Source organism: Ovis aries, chromosome 6 (assembly GCF_016772045.2).
Source record: "Ovis aries strain OAR_USU_Benz2616 breed Rambouillet chromosome 6, ARS-UI_Ramb_v3.0, whole genome shotgun sequence".
NCBI lineage: Eukaryota > Metazoa > Chordata > Mammalia > Artiodactyla > Bovidae > Ovis > Ovis aries.
Window position 1 is genome coordinate 77,402,213 of NC_056059.1, and position 16,285 is coordinate 77,418,497.

At 41.6% G+C, this 16,285-nt stretch overlaps 1 protein-coding gene across 24 annotated transcripts in view; it reads left to right on the forward strand.

Moving 5' to 3' along the window:
• Window positions 1-13,279: 13,279 nt before the first annotated feature.
• ADGRL3 (adhesion G protein-coupled receptor L3) overlaps window positions 13,280-16,285 on the forward strand; it is a 941,652-nt gene continuing 938,646 nt past the window's right edge. For 20 of the 24 annotated variants that reach the window (XM_060417626.1, XM_060417634.1, XM_060417623.1 and 17 more), the window contains exon 1: window positions 13,280-14,516. The gene's annotated coding sequence lies outside the window, so the exon portion shown is untranslated. Of the gene's footprint in view, window positions 14,517-14,923; window positions 14,976-15,372; window positions 15,484-16,285 lie in introns of those variants that run through there. The other 4 variants (XM_060417620.1, XM_060417629.1, XM_060417633.1 and 1 more) reach the window with 2 other exon arrangements.

A 16,285-nucleotide genomic window follows, 5' to 3' on the forward strand; every position in this document is an offset into this window, starting at 1 on the left:
GGTCAAGCATAAAAGAGTAAAGCAGCTGTCCCAGCTACTCCAAGTTGGATTCAGAGCAAAAGCTTGTTCAGTGAATCTAGGGAGAAATTATTAACTTAAATGGAAGAAAATTAGGCAGAACCAAACATGAAACATTGAAACAAATGTTAAAATTTCTCACGTCTCTTTCTCTTTAAGTCTCTTTCTCATCTTTTACTTTCTCATCTTCAATAGGAAAGTTAGGTATGGTACAAATTAAGGTCACAAATGACAAAACTGTAACATCATTTAAATAATTACAAGAGACAAGTAATGATGGGAACAATAATCATCTCAGACAACGAAGTCTAGGGAAATTCTTACTATTATGCACAAAACCAAATGCTTATCTTTCAGGCATTCAAAGCAAAAGGGGAACATAATAGGATACATAGCTTTCAATAGCTAGTAAGTAGAAAACCAAATTATTAGGAAAGAGATATGCCCCTAGCTCTGAAATCTGAGAAGAAACATTGCATGGATCTACACTGAAACTTTTCAAAACCACACAGACAGTATTGCAATAAGGTCTTTAAGGAGGAGGGGAAAAAAAGACATAAAGAAACTTTGGATGAAATGACATGAAATCATAGAAATAAGATAGAAAAAAATCAGCAATGCAAGTGACAGTGAGACATATAAGACTAAAGGAGAGAGGCAGAAATAAATAATTACAAACGGTAAAGAAGCACCAAGAAGATAAAAGTGGTAGAATCATTTTCACAATTGAACTGGACATGAAAAAAATACAGATTTTAAAATGATAAAAAAAATCCAATGGGCAATATCTGTCATTGTTAATGTCTCCATTTTCCCTAGGATGTCTCCATTTTCCCTAGGAATGTATTCCTCATTTTCATATAGGTTTCTCTGGCAAAAATTTATTGTTTCATAATTATTGTTCTAATGCAGTGGCTACTAAGTTAAAATTTCAACTATTTTATATAAATTCATTTATGTTCTCTTTCAATATCTCGCTTTAAAAGATTGTTCCACTCTGAAATGCTATGTTATTTTGCAGAATTGATCTTTCGCTAATCTGAACATGAAAGTGAAGGAACATAAGTTTTAGAATTAGATAGGTTTAGGTCTGAACTAAGCCCTTCAACTTATTGGCTGTTTGACTTTGAGCAAGTTAGCCAGCCCTTGGCCCTCTAAATTTACAATATGAAGTAAATAACTCCTATACCTCTGAGTTGTTTTTATTGTTAAATGAGATCATGTATATAATGTTCCCGGTAAGGTTCAACGCAAGTATTAGATGAATAATACTGCTACTCTGATCGGCTTCAGACTCCATATCTTAAATAGGTAAATGAAATACATTTGTGGCAGGTAGTAAAAAAGAAACTTTCAAAGGAAATAATTTTTTTAATATTTATGCAATAAAAACAGCCTTAAGAAAATAACCTTAGTTTATAGTTTTTAAATTGTTTCACATTCAATGGTTCAATCACTGAATATCTAGTCAATATGAAAGGGATCTTGCTGGGTAATATATGTACTAAAATAAATTTTACTGCTTCCTCAAGAGTCTAATGGAGGACAGACATTTTTAACTAAATATTGAATGTTAGCCAAGTTTTGAGGAAGACACATGAGGCTATGGAAAGTAGAACAAATGGGAAATTTTAGAGTAGTTCCAGAAACAGTCAGGAAATACTCATGAATGTTCCTGATCAGCTGTACATTTAAATATTATGCATATTAATAAATGTATGCAGCACTGTAATGATTTTTGCTTCTCCCCACATTCCTCTGAAAAGGATTTCAGTGACTGTATCCTAAGAAATTCATAAGTACTAGGATACTTCAGTACAAAATCAGCAATATTTATACCCCTGCAAGTTTAACTTCAGTTTTTCCAAATCAAATTGGAGGTCTGATCTCTCCTTTTCTAATAAATACAAATCACATTTAGTCATTTTTTTATCCTTGCTCCACCACCTGAGACCCACCAGTTTCACAGAGCTTTTTTTAAATTTTTCATTAAAATAAATCTCTATAATACAGCAACCACACTATAGTTTAGTTCTATAAAATTATCTAAAGTTTTTTTCTCAATGATTTATTTTGTTATTTAGAAGATATTTCAAGATTATGGTTTATCTCTAGGTAACAGCAAATTTTTTCTTATAATTATTCAAGGAAGTTTTTCTAATTTCAAAAAATATCTGTTGTGATATTTGTAATAACTTATTGACAGAGTATATAACTTGTCAGGGCACCAAGGTGGGTTACAGAAAAGTAATTCCTTCAGCTCACTTACCATAGCTTCCCAAGATTCGCATGAGTTGTATAAGGTAGAGTCCTGCGGTTAGTTCAAAGGCTGGTTAGCCTATTGCAGAATTATTCTTGAAGTTTTAAGTGCTGAAGTGGAAGTAACAGTACATTCTAGGTTAAGCCACACAAACCAATTTCACTAAGGGAATAGAAAACTAATTCTAATGGAAAACCAAGGTGATATTTTTAGCCATTCATATGTTCAGTAAATATTTATTGAACATTGCTATATGCAGTTCCTGTTTTACTTGTGGAGAAATATCAATGAGTAAAACAGAAAAAGTTCTCATCCTCGAAGAGCTTACGTTCTGATGGGGAGACAGTCATAAACCACGGCCAACTTATCCATTCGTATAGAGCCTAAGGCCCATGGTACTTTAGGGCCCATAAATATGCTTTACTTTTGATTTATTTTAAAACTAGAAGAAAAATGTGAATGTTATAATAATGCACCCACCCTGCATTATATTTTTCTTTATACCAATGCAGCTGTAAAATATAATTTAAAAAAAATTTTTGAAGAAGGGGACCATTAAAGCAGAAGTGCCTTGAGACCACAAGTCATATAGTAGACCAGTAATAAACACATATGAACAACTAAACTATGTGGTATATTACAAAGTGAGAAGTTCTGTGGAAGAAAAAAAAAGGAAGTGTGATAAGAGTCTGGGATAAAACTGTTGGCAATTTTAAATAGAGGTGAGAGAAAGCATCCCTGAGAAGCAATATTTGTGCACAGACTGGAAGGAAGCAGTGCAGACCTCTGCAGGTATAGAGTGCTCTAGGTGAAAGGATGAGCAGATGCAAAGCCCTGAGACAGGAGTGTGCTTGGAAAGTGGATAAGCAGCAAGGAGGCTGTTACGGGTGCAGCAAAGTGATCTCTGGAGCTAAAGGCCAGGCTTTAGAGGTGTTGGGAGTTAGACTATATAGTGCTTAGAAGGCCACTTCAGACCTCTCTGAGTGATAAAGGAACAACTGGAGGATTTAAGGCAAGGCCACTTGTTAGGTGTTAAATTGAGCACCCTAAAAAGTTACTGATGTCCTAACTCCAGGTACCCGTGAATTAGATATTTGGAAACAGGGTCTTTGTAGACATAATCAAGTTAAGATGAGGTCACCAGATTGAGTCCTAATCCAACATGGCCATTGTCCTTATAAGAAAAGGAAAATACTATGGAAAGACAGAGACACACAGGGAGAATGCCGTGTGATGACAGAGGCTAAATTTGGAGTGATGCAGCTGCCAACTGGAGAAGGCCAACAACTGATGGCCACCATCACAAGCTAGGAAGAGGAGAGGCAGAATCCTATCCAGAGCCTCAGCGGGAGCATAGCTCTGCTGACATCTTGACTTCTAGCTTCTAGTAAAACTGCTAGACAGTGAACTTCTGTTGTTTTAAGTTACCCAGCTTGCGGTACTTTGTTACAGTAGCTCTAGGAAACTAATACAGTCATTTTGCTCTCACAGCATGTTTCTGACTAAGTGTCAAGAAAAAAACTATAGCAAGGGCAAGGGTAGGAACTAGGAGGCTATCTTACATCAAGTGTCCTGGGAAGCAGATTCTGAATCAAAGACTTGCATACAGAAGGTTTATCCAGAAGTATGCTCAGAAACAATACCGGGTGGGAATGGAGGTGGGGTCGGGGGATAAGGGACTCAGAACTAGGCAGGAGGAAGAGTGGAGCGTGCAAAATACCCAGGAAATTCAGTGTTTCTCACTGAATGTGAGATGGTCCTTCAGGGTCAACTTGAAGGAGGTGAGCCTACCATAAGTATCCCTGTGAAGGACAGGTATTGAATTAGTTTCCTGGGAAAGGAACATAATCTTGAGTTAGAGGTCTCCCTTCTGTAGAGGGAAGGAAATACTTGAGGAACTCCTCTGTGAGCAGCCCACATGCTTTAGGCTATGGAAATGAATACTCTGTTTCTGGGGAGAAGGAATATGCAAGGTGCTTTATATCATCTCCAGAAGAGGATACTGCATTTCTAGAAGAGAGATTCAAACAGCATGGGAAAACTGGAGTTGGAGTATAGCCCATGGAATTTTGTGTGTGTAAATGGTGTAGTTGTCTATGGGGGGGTGTGTGTATCCTAGCAAGATCTTCCATTTGCGCAGTACACTAACTTTATAATATATGTAATTTGATGGCCACATTAACCTTGTAGTGCAAGTAAGACAGATTTTTGAAATACTAATTTCTCCACTAAGGAAAACAGAGCCTAGAAATATCAACTAATTGCCCAATACTTGGTGAGTTAATGGTAAAGGCAAGACTGAACATATGCTTTTCTGAATCCATGTCCTGAGTTGTTTGTTCCAAGTCACATGGCTTAAATATCACTTCAGATATGTGATAGTGCTTGTACTACACCATTCTGCATATTCTTTTACACTTTTTTATATTGCAGTGCTCCAAGAAAGTATGTCGAAAGAACTGCATAATTGTTTATCAAATTCACAGCAGTTTCTTCCTGGATCCAAAGCTAGACCACATTTGTCAGCTTCCTTTACAGTTAGTGTAGCCATATGACTGAGATCTCATGAATGGAATCTGAGCAGTGATAAGGATCATTGTTGTTGTGATCTCATGGACTATAGCCCGCCAGGCTCCTCTGCCTATGAGATTTTCCAGGCAAGAATAGTGGAGCCGGTTGCTATTTCCTTCTCCAGGGGATCTTCCCTGCATATGGATCAAACCCTTGTCTCTTGCATTAGCAGGTGGATTTTTTACGACTGAGCGACCAAGGAAGCCCACCATAACATTCATTTGTGTGTGTGTGTGCGTGTGTGCATGCTCAGTCACATACAGACTGTAGCCTGCCAGGCTCCTCTGTCCATGGGACTGTCCTGGCAAGAATACTGGAGTGGGTTGCCATTTCCTCCTCCAGGGGATCTTCCCAACCTAGGGATCGAAATCCCATCTCCTATGTTTCCTGCATTGCAGGAGAATTTTACTGCTGAACCACCAGGGAAGACTGGAATAAGAATCCAGCAGGCCCATAAATAAAATGCTAAGGAATCATCACTCTCTGTTCCCCAGGGTCTTCCCAGTGCAAAGCCATGCGTTAAAGATGGACGAGTATCCACTAGCCTGGATCTCTGAATGTTTGAAAGTAACAAAGATACCCATACACTAGTTCCTGTTTCAGTTTAGATTCCTAATCCAGTGATTTTTTTTTTTTTTTTAACGACTAGAGAATTGGAAACACAATATGCTTACCTTAGTGTAAGATACATAGTATAGTTTGGGGGTTTTAGTTCATGACATTTCACATAAGCCTAACTAATGTATCTTATTAAAATATAATGCTAAATAACTTAAGAATACACCAAGCTGTTTATATATGTATATTTAATTGTTTCACCATTTTGTGAGAAAATCATTATTTTATTTTTGTAGTTGTTAAATCCCTGAGAGATGAACTAATTAACTAATTACTAAGCAAACAAAAACACTTGAGATTTAAACCATTCCAGCTTGAAAACACACCAGAGAAGGTGGGAAATTTACTCAGTGTTCATATTTTAAAAACAGCATGGAAGAACTCTGAATAGCCTGGCTTAAGTCACATGGCCATCTATAACAAAACACTGGGTAGAGCTGGTTACAATATGTGATTTGACCTGGATCATCTGCCTTCCCTAGGTGCCATAGGCACAGATCATTGCCAATATATAAGTGCAGAGGAAAAGGACACCCAAGGAATAAGCATGCAGTTTTCAAAAGCAGGAAGAGGGAAATGACCAGACAAAATCCATTGATGACTATGACTAAGTTATGCTGGCTTCATCAAAAAGGAGAATGTACTGTAACATCTCAAGGGCTGATTTCCAGACTATAGTTTCCTACTATAGCAATGTAGCTGGATCTTATAAAAGAAATAGAACTCAGGTCCAGACAGCCATTTAAAAACTCTCTGCATTTCATGTAGACTCTTCTCATTGCATATGTTTTATGACTCTTTCTGCAGATTGTCATCATTTTCTTCACTTTTGCTGGGTGCCTAAAGGCAAGTTTAAATGATGATAGAATAATCTAGATCTCCCATCAAACACAAACTATCTCTGATTCTTGAATTAAAATGGCAGGGAAATGAGGGCCACACCACAATTTGGTAGCTTACCTGGCCTATTCAGAGAAACAATGACTCTCTCAAGACCAACTCCCTGGAAACAAGACTTGTTTATCCTGCTAATCAAGCAGCTTACCTCCTTCCCTTCCTGATTCAAAGAACCGTAACCAAGGAGCAGTGTTCTCATTGGAAAAACTCACTTTCAGGATCTCTACGAATGTTGCCAAAAGTTTAATAAGATAAATGTGTCTAAATGCTGTACTCTATTAATACTAAATGTTCATCCTTGAGAAAGATATTATACTCTCTGAATCTTAGTATCATTATTATTAAAGTGGAAATAATACCTATGTCACTGGTTTCTTGGGAAGATTAGGTCTTGCCCATAGAAGATGAGGATGAGATGGTTGGATGGCATCGCTGACTCGATGGACATGAGTTTGAGTAAGCTCCAGGAGTTGGTGATGGACAGGGAAGCCTGGCATGCTTCAGTCCATGGGGTGGCAAAGAGGCAGACATGACTGAGTGACTGAACTGAACTGATAGAAGGCGAGGGTCATTACTTTAAAAGAGTTTCAGTGCAAAAATAATCCACATAAAAATTAGTCATGCTTTATTTCGAACAACAAAACATATTTTTTTTTCCTGGCTTGATGGCTAATTAGATGATTTCCAAGCTCTTTTCCAGTTCTTTAATGCAAGTGATTTTTTCCAGTGGACTTCAAACCATTAGCCAAAAAAATAGTGCTTTCAAAGCAAGAGATTCGTTAATATCTCAAGGATATTCCAAAGCATGTCATAGCATAAAATTATTTCAGAGGATTCAATTTGTTTTAAACAACAGCAGCCTCCCCTTGTCAAGGTGACTAACTCGAATTTGATAGCTTTACTTTAGATGTATAACTTTTATTAATATATAATTTTAATAGAGTGATATATTAATATTAATCAGACATAACCGATAAATCGCATGTATTTTATAACATATATCATATAACACTTGCCTTGAATTTTTTCATCACCAAACATTTATTAAATATCTAATATGGTCCTGAGCACTGTATTTTTAAGTAGGCAATAACTATTATTTTTCCTACCACTCTTCATTTTTCTTTTATAAGAAAAGAGGTGAGGTGTATGATTGAAGCAAATATCAGAAATGAGAAAATTATCTAACTGGGAGTTAGATAACTACAAAAATATGACCAACATTCCAAGAGGAACAATGCAATATGTGTTCTATGAGCTAAGCTTACAGGAAAATAAAGCAGACAGTATTACAGGGAACCTAATTTCCTAGATATCACCATAATACAGGCTGTATGTTAGACTATAACAACATGTCCATACAGAATTTTCCCTTTGTGTACATCTTTATTAGGAGTTTAGATATAGATGCCAAATAAAAAATAATTTCTTATTAAGGCTAGCAGTATTTTTAAAATCTGATTGTTTTCTTCAAGAATATATTGCACTAAATCAGTCTTAGATATATAGCAAAAAATGTGACCATGTACCCCAGATCCTCCACTATCAGGGGTGTTGAGACCCTTTGCATAATATGGTCTGAAAACTCCTAATGAAGAATTCTGATTAGCGAAATTTGGGTCAGCTGTCCTTGCCTGGATCAAACATAGCCAAGGAACAGGGCCAAACAGTATCGCCAAAGCCTCCTCATACTTGTGTTTAGGAACCACTCTGAGAGAGGGGGGAATAATTATGAGTCAGTCAGGAAGATCCCCTGGAGAAGAAAATGGCAACCCACTCCAGTATTCTTGCCTGGAAAATTCCATAGACTGAGGAGACTGGTAGGCTACAATCCATGGGGTTGCAGAGTCGGACATGACTGAGTGATTTTTCCCTCGTGGCTCAGAGGTTAAAGTGTCTGCCTGGAATGCAGGAGACCAGGGTTCGATCCCTGGGTCAGGAGATCCCCTGGAGAAGGAAATGGCAACCTACTCCAGTACTCTTGCCTGGAGAATCCCATGGAGGGAGGAGCCTGGTAGGCTACAGTCCATGGGAGCAACTTCACTTTCACTTTCATCTCCTATTGGTGTCTAAAAAGAATAAGGTTGAGGAGCAGAGCCTAACAGGGTACAATATTTTACAAAGAAACAAAAAGTATTTCCCTTTTGTGGCAGGCCGTGGCAATCATTATTAAATACCTGGTTGACCATGATATTTTAATTTGTAATGCATAAGCACGTTTGCCTTTACAAGAGGGAGATCTTAAGAAAAAAGTTTGGGGTTTTGGAATATTTTTATATTTCTAGAGTCTAGAAGCTAGATACTGTGTTGTGATACTTTAACAGCAACCATGTTTATAAGGGTGCTGAATCCTTCTCCAAGGGCCAGTGTTCTATTCGTAACATTTATAGTAAGTAGTTTAAAGCATTTGGTGTTGAACCTAATTTAAAGTTATGACAGGTAATTTAATTGTGGGATCTAAAACAAAGTAGCAGGGAAAGTTAAAAAAGAAAAAAGCTAAAAAAGAAAAAGCTTGTTGTTTCTTTCACAGTCATGCAGAACTGGCAGGCATGTATGCAAGCATTAGGGAAATTATGAAAAGGAGTTCTAGAGAGACTCTCCACTGAGAAGAAAAAAGTTAGGATATAAAAAGAATGTTAAACAATTAGGAGAAGCTGTTTATAAAAATATCTATATCTAGATTTATTTTATTTCAGTCTATTGATAAATTTCCAGTTTATTTAGAATGTATAATACATAGATCCTCTTTTGGACCAAAAAAGAACAAGGCTGAATTGCTTTGAATCAAGGTAAGAATAGATGATATCAAATCAGTAGGGATATATAACCAACCTTTTAAAATGGGTCCTTTGATGTACATACCAAGAAATGAAGAACATCACTGGATACTTCTTAGAATTAAACTATCCCTTAGTCAGTCAAATATGTTCTGATAGTATATATAATCTTCACTTAGTCATTATTCTAGTGAACCCCAAATCCGTTAGACTTCTAACCATACCATGGCATACTAGGAATCTGAGTACTAAGCTCTGGTACATATTTTGCTTGCAGGTATGATTAACCCTGCAGTGTATCTAGGCCCAGTAGCATTTAAGATAACTGTCTGCTGATAATTGATTAGGTATTAGAAAATATTTTTCCTAATAACAAAACTTAGTAATTTATAATCTGAAAGTTTACGTCTGGTTGAAAAATACAAGGTCATTTCATGTGAAGGTGGTGTTGTCTAGTGTCTGCAGAAGGGACCATTTGGTTACTAAAAGCCTCAAATATTTGAAGCTCAGCCCAGGGTAGTGTACGTCAAGTCATAGGATAAGGAAGAGTTGAATCATTAATGAATCCTGATTTTCACTTGCATGCATGCCTGCCTGGAATAGTCAACGTTTCTCTTTATACTTGTAGCTAGGTGTTAGCCAGCTCACCATTTCAGAAAATGAAATGCAAGGGCAAATGGTGTGTGCAACTTTAGGAAAATGTCTCTGGGTGTGAGTATGCCTTTCTTTTCTTCCTTTTCTTCTCTGTTTCTGCAGTGTAGGCATGATTGTGAGAACTGGAATCGGGAACAACTACCCTGCGTGGCTGAGCAAGAAGATAAGGAAGGTGTCTGTTACAGGTTGGAATACCACAACAGCCCAGGATCACTAAAAACTATACTTTAAACTGAAAAAATAAATAAACTTTTATCTTATTTATTGTTGATGTGTGTTTCTGTTACTTGTAGCCAAAATGAATCCTAACTAATATAGAATAAGTTATTTAAAAAAAAAAACTTTGTTAACTTTAACTTCCCCCGACTAATTGAATAACTATCAATTCCAATCAGGTAAGAAGGCATTTACTGAGTATGCAAAAACAAGATATCTTACATACTTACTTCCTTTATACAACAATTACAACTGAGAGGTGTGCCACCGTGCAAAAGCCTTGTCTATACCTCTGTTTATTTCTGTAGAAGTGACATCTGTGAATAGAAACCATGGATTAGTGTATATATTCTATAAAGCAGTTGACATAATATCAGCTTTCTTTCCAGAAAAATTGTGTCAGTAAATATCACTAGCATAGAGGCAGGCCTGTTTCAGTTCAGTTTTGTCAGAGTTTAGTAGTAGGAAACTGCTATTTTTCAGCTAATTTCATGAATGAAACAAGATGGATCTGGTACTTGTATACATTTTTATGTATTGGATTTATATTGACAGAACATATTTCCTGTTTTGGCCATTTGTATTTATTTTGTGAACATGTTATGCATGTTCTTTTCCTAAATTTCACATGCTGGAGATTTTAGTATATTTCTTATTTGAAAAGACTTTTGGTCAGAAAATTTTTTTAATTATTAAAATATTTTAATTGTGATTACCTTATTTGATTGGCTATTCAGCTTTTAAAAATTTTGGGGGAGGGGTTCTTTTCAATTTTATAAATGATTTATTTTTAAATTTTAATGTCGTTAAAGTCAACAGTGGGATCTTTTTTGAAAACCACTCTTGCACACAGAACTACCACATATAAAAGCTTCTTTCCTCAAACATCATCTGTCCCGAGAAGAAGGTGTTAAAAAAAGTAGTGTAGCAAAGAGGGCATAGCATTTTATTTGATGGTATTTTTGTGGAAGGTTCACCTTAGAAAAATATTGGCAAGAGTCATGGATTTCCTGGCAATGGAGTATTGACACTTTGTATCTTAAATCAAATAGAGAAGACTATGGCCATCAGATTAAAAATGATTTGGAAGCATGAGGTTTGAACCTAAAGTACAGGTAGCTGCTGTAAAAATTGTTACCTTGACATTTGATTAAGTTGTATAAATCTTTAACCTATTCTTTCTTTCCAGTGCTTTTCATTAACCATTAGCTATTTTTATTCACACATTTTTTCCCCTTTTGGGTTCTTTCTTCCTCATTATTCTGTTTGTAATTTTGTTTGTTTGAGTCAACTCCTCTGTGGTGAATACTTTATTTATTTAACTTACAATGCCTGGTTTTCACTTATCATATCTCACATGTTGATAAACATATTAATTATATTTTAAAATTTATTTTTCTCACATATTCTTCCAGACCTGCCATATCGTGATGTCTGATTCTAAAAATTGGTCCATAGGTGCTGTTTATTTATATTTCTTCTGATACCACTAATATCATTTAATATCTATATAGCACCTTTCATTATATATTCTGTTTTATTACTTTTCTACATATCTACATTTGGGGGATGAATTGAGTACTGTCCATTTTTCCTCCTTTACAAATAAGAGCCTCTTGTCACAGTTGGTTAGTCTACTCTTTCCAAAATCATTTAAGTAACAAGTGACTCCAGATGTCAGTTTACGGTTTCTTTAAGTACTCTGGGGAATTCATGGATGCCCCATATTAAGCAAATTCAAGTAGCCTAACTTAAGCCTGTGGATATTTAGTTGGTCAGAATTCAGCAATATCATTCAACCTCTTTCCCATTTTTTTTCCAAAATAAAAATAATTATAATGTGCAAAATAATGTGGTTACAGATTAATCTTACACAGATGATTGAAATTTGTAATTTAAATTCCAGGAAGATACTCTAATGTGAAGAGGTATACAGACAAGCAACTAACACCTTTAAAAGAACAAGAAAAAACCAGAATGAGATGAGTGTAGAGATACAATCAAAGTGCTATGGGAATATAATAGAAGGGGTGATTATTTTGAATGAGTAGCAGTTGGTACTGGAATTGAGTTTTGAAGACTGAATGAGATTTTGATAGTCACTTGTATTGGGTTTGGTCTGTTAATTCGAATGCGGTTTTATGTTCTTCAGATGTTGACTCTACCTCCCTAATAACTGAGAGGGCATTAGATCATTCTGAATATATTATATACAAATGTAATTTGGATATAATGTGCTTGTTGGATGCGTATAATAAATCTTGGTTTCTCTTATAAGTGCAACTCGAATGTACTGATATAGACAATAACACCTTAGCCATTTCAAATTATGAAATTTTAGAGCAGGAAAAGACCTTAGAAATTACCTACTTAACCCTCTCATTTACAAAGAAGGCAGAAAGGGGCTCAGTAATTGAAAAAGGTCACTCAGTTAACTTGAACAGACTTTTCTTCCATCAAAAGGCACTGCTTTGGAAGCGGCACCTTTCCATATGCATTATGGTAATTTTTACTGATGTGAAATAAAATCATTTAATCCCCACATCGGATTATCAGAAGATACTTTAACGACTACAATGAACTTGCACGCCGTGTAAGTTTGAAGGAACATAAAATGGACCAAAGGCAGAAAACGCACTGGGACTGGATACCTGCATAATGAAAATATGGAATAATTTGCACCTGTAAAAAGAGACGCTGGCAGTAGTTTCAATCTGATGTCACTTATTCACCTGGGGTGGAATGAAGGAGGAAGAGAAGAGGAGGGGGGGAGGAAAGAAAGAGGGGAGAGGGAGAGGGAAGCTCGAAGGGGGAATGGAGGGGCCGAGAGGGAGGGGAGGGAGGGAGAAGGAGAGAGAGGGAGAGGGAGAGGGAGAGAGAAAGCTTGTCTCAAAGCCGCGAGGAGAGGTACCCTTTGTTTGACAAACCCTGAAAGGAAAGCCTCTTGTAGCAGCTCTCTCGTTGCCACCTCCAAGCGTTTGTCGAGCTGCTAGGTGGAGCCCGCGCGGCGGAGCCTGAGCGCACTCCAGATCCGGGTTTTGCCTCCCGCCACCCCTTCTCCCGGCGCGAGCCCCCTCTCTTCGGCTCTCGGCGCTCGCTTGCCCGCGGCTCATTCTGGGCTCGGCTAGGGCCCCGGCTGCGTCCGCCGCACGCAGGCTGCACGGCCACGGCGCGCCAGCGCTCCGACCGGTTCTCGGCGCGTCGCCCGGTTGTCTGCTCGCCCCAGTTCCCAGGAGCGGGGATGCAGATGCTGCCGCTGGTCCGGGTGGGCGCCGCCGCAGCCGCTGCCGCCTTTTCCCGGACTGCTCGTGGCCTCAGCTCCCGCAGCTGCCGCCTGTGACTCGCCCCCTCCCCTTTCTTTCTTCTCTTTTTGCCTCCGTCTTCTTTCTCCGGGTGTGCGCGCGCGCGGGTTGCACGGCTGGCTTTGGCAGGAGCTCGCTCGTGTGTGCGCGTGTGTGAGTGTGCGTGTCTGGAGAGCGCCAGAGCCTTGCTCGCTCGCGGGGAGTCGAAGAAGAGAACGAAGCGAAGAGGCGGCGGCGGCGGCAGCGCCGAGCCCGGGGCTGCGCGATGAAGCTCCCACATGTCCGCAGCTGCCCAGCCCGGCCGACCAGCTAATCAGCCACGCTCCGGGCTCGGGGTTCCGCGGCCCCCTGGACGCAGCTCTAGGCGGCCGGGCTCCCGCTCCGCCGGCGAGCCCCCGCTGTGCACCTGGGAAGGAGTTTGTGGGGCCCTCGATCCTGCTCTCGGCGCAGGTTTCGGGCGCGTGGGGAGACCCTCGGCGGCGAGAGAACCCCGAGAGGAGAAGGAGGAGGGTTTGGCGGAGAAGGAGCCACCCCTGGCCCTCGCGGCTCCCCCTACCTTTTCCATCGCTCCCGCTCTCCAGCGGAAAGGGGAGGACGAGGAAGAAGAAGAAAAAGAAAGGGGGTGGGGTGGGAGAACTGGATATAAAGATCGACTGGGGGGATGGTGGCAGATTTTTGGTCTCTTCAGCAGCGTGTTTCCTTAAGCGGCAGCAGCAGCAGGAGGAAAAGGAGCCCCAGCTATGACTGCCGCATGTTAATAGCTGCCGCTGGGGTCCCTCGGCTGCTACTGGAGCCAGAGCCTGACTCCGAAGTTGTGCAACTGTGGACTGGGAGAGACATTTGAACCCTCCACTCTGTTTGCTCCGTTTTTACTCCCTTGGTGTGTGTGAAGCGAGGAAACGTAAAGGAAGACAAGCATTTGGCTTCCCCCGCCCCTCCACCCCCGTCCCTTTTTTTCATGGCTGTGTAGCAGAAGAAAAGGGGGAAGGAGACTTTTCGTTGTTTCCTTGGCCGGGGTCTCCACCCTCCCGCTGCCTTCTCTGCGCACTGGTTATAATTCCTGGACGCGTGTGCTGGGGGTGTCTACGCTGGGGCCGCTCGGTATTTTGCCCCGGGCTCCATGGTTCGATTGTGGAAACTGCACCAGGCTGCAGGTTGTTGAGCAACTGATGGGACGAGCTCAGGGACCGGCGGTTACGAAAGGTAATTTATTCTTCTCACTCTTCCTAATAGTGGTGGCCCCGGCCCGGCGCAGGCGTCTGCGTCCGCGGGGCAGGCGACCGAGGGGGCGCAGGATTCACGCACACTCAGCCTCCCACTTGCACACTCGCCCGCACACACACTCATCCAGTCGTGATGTGGGGCGGGAAGGGAACCTCACGGCTGGTGGGTGCTGGGGGTTGGCACGGGTTCGAGGTTTTTCCAGCCACTGGGCGGTTTGGCGGCTGAGAGAAATGAAGGGGAGAGTGGCCGGGGGGCATTCGCAGTCCAGCACTCTGGGGGATAGGAACGGTTTCCACCCTGGGAATTTTCCCTCCTGTCTCACCCCAGTATCATTCCCCTGGTGGGAGCCCAAAGCAAACCAGGGGGCGCTTTCTCTCTGCCGGCCCGGAACCTGTGCCGCTTGAGGCGGGAGAGGGCTGGAGGACCTACAGGGACCTGGTGAGGAGCTCGGCTCAGGGGTGATGGGGACAGAGGGGACCCTCTCAAGACACCTGCCTGAAGCATCCATGGGGGTCGCGTTTGCCCAGTTCGTGTCCCGGAGTCGCGGAGCCTCACCACCTCCCCATACCCAGCCCGTGGTGTCCCCTTCACGGGCAGTTTGGTTTAGACCTGCTTGCTCTAGCTTTTGTTAGGCGGTTTTGGCTGGAGAAAGCGGCTACTTTCGTGGGTGGCCGGGGGCGGCGTGGCGTTGGGAGTGGGCACTGGGCGGGGGGTGGGGGGGGCGGTGTTGCAATAATCAGTCTGGCCGGGGCGCCGGGGCAGGGTGGTCGGAGCATTGGTGGCCGCGGTCGGCTAGGTTACAGGTAGGAACGCAGGCGCCCTGTATTTTCTCACCAGTGAAGGGAAAGCTCCGGGCTGCGGCGGAGCTTCAGTGTCACCGCACCCCGGCCGATGGTCCCGCGTCGGAGCTCAGAGGCTAAACGTGCCAGGGCCCCTGGCACTGTAGGTGGGTGGGTGTGTATGTGTGTGTATGGGGGGGAACCTCCGCTACCAGGGTTAATCGGCAGCGGGATCGGCGTGTTCAGGTCTACGTGTGCGCGCGTTAGTGCGCTCCGGAGATGGCCCGGAGATATTTGCCGGGATGACAGAGCTGATGCTACTTGAGCTGAGCTTGCTTATCGAAATCGCCTGCGATCCGCTTAACCGGAAAATCTGGTTTGAGGAGGCCGCGGGGGAGGTAGGGGTTCTGAGGAAGCCCTACTGTGTCCCCTGTCCCCTAGTGAGCACCTCTAAGAGATGCGTGCTGCGCGTGAGAATCTGTGGTGCAGCGCGCGATGCACCCCAGATTGGCCCTGGTGAGGACCAAGCGATAGAGTAGTCCTCTTTCGGTCAGGTTGAAATAACCAAGTCAAGCCAGCATAACCCTTGTTCAGAATTCTCTGGCCACTCTCAGATAGAAATGTGCGCTGCATAATTTATGGCCAGAGATATCACAGCAATTGGGCGAACTCGAGGCGTGTGAGCCACCTCTGGGTGTCTCCTCCCTGTGCCTGTGTGTGATCCTGCCTGCGGTAGTTAGAGCACATTGTAAACAACGGTGTAAGCAGCCCTGCCAGTCTCCTTCGGAGCCCGACCTGGTGATGTCTGTTGTGTTTACTTTCTTGGGTGGATTACTCATTAGGAAGTATAAGCCTTCTTGGACCTATGATTTTACATCCTTTCAGCCAGCTGCTGGGGAAATGAGGAGATGCACAGACTCTGGCAGGAAGGAAAAATTGCCTTCTGTGTTTTGCTCTGAAGTAAATAGG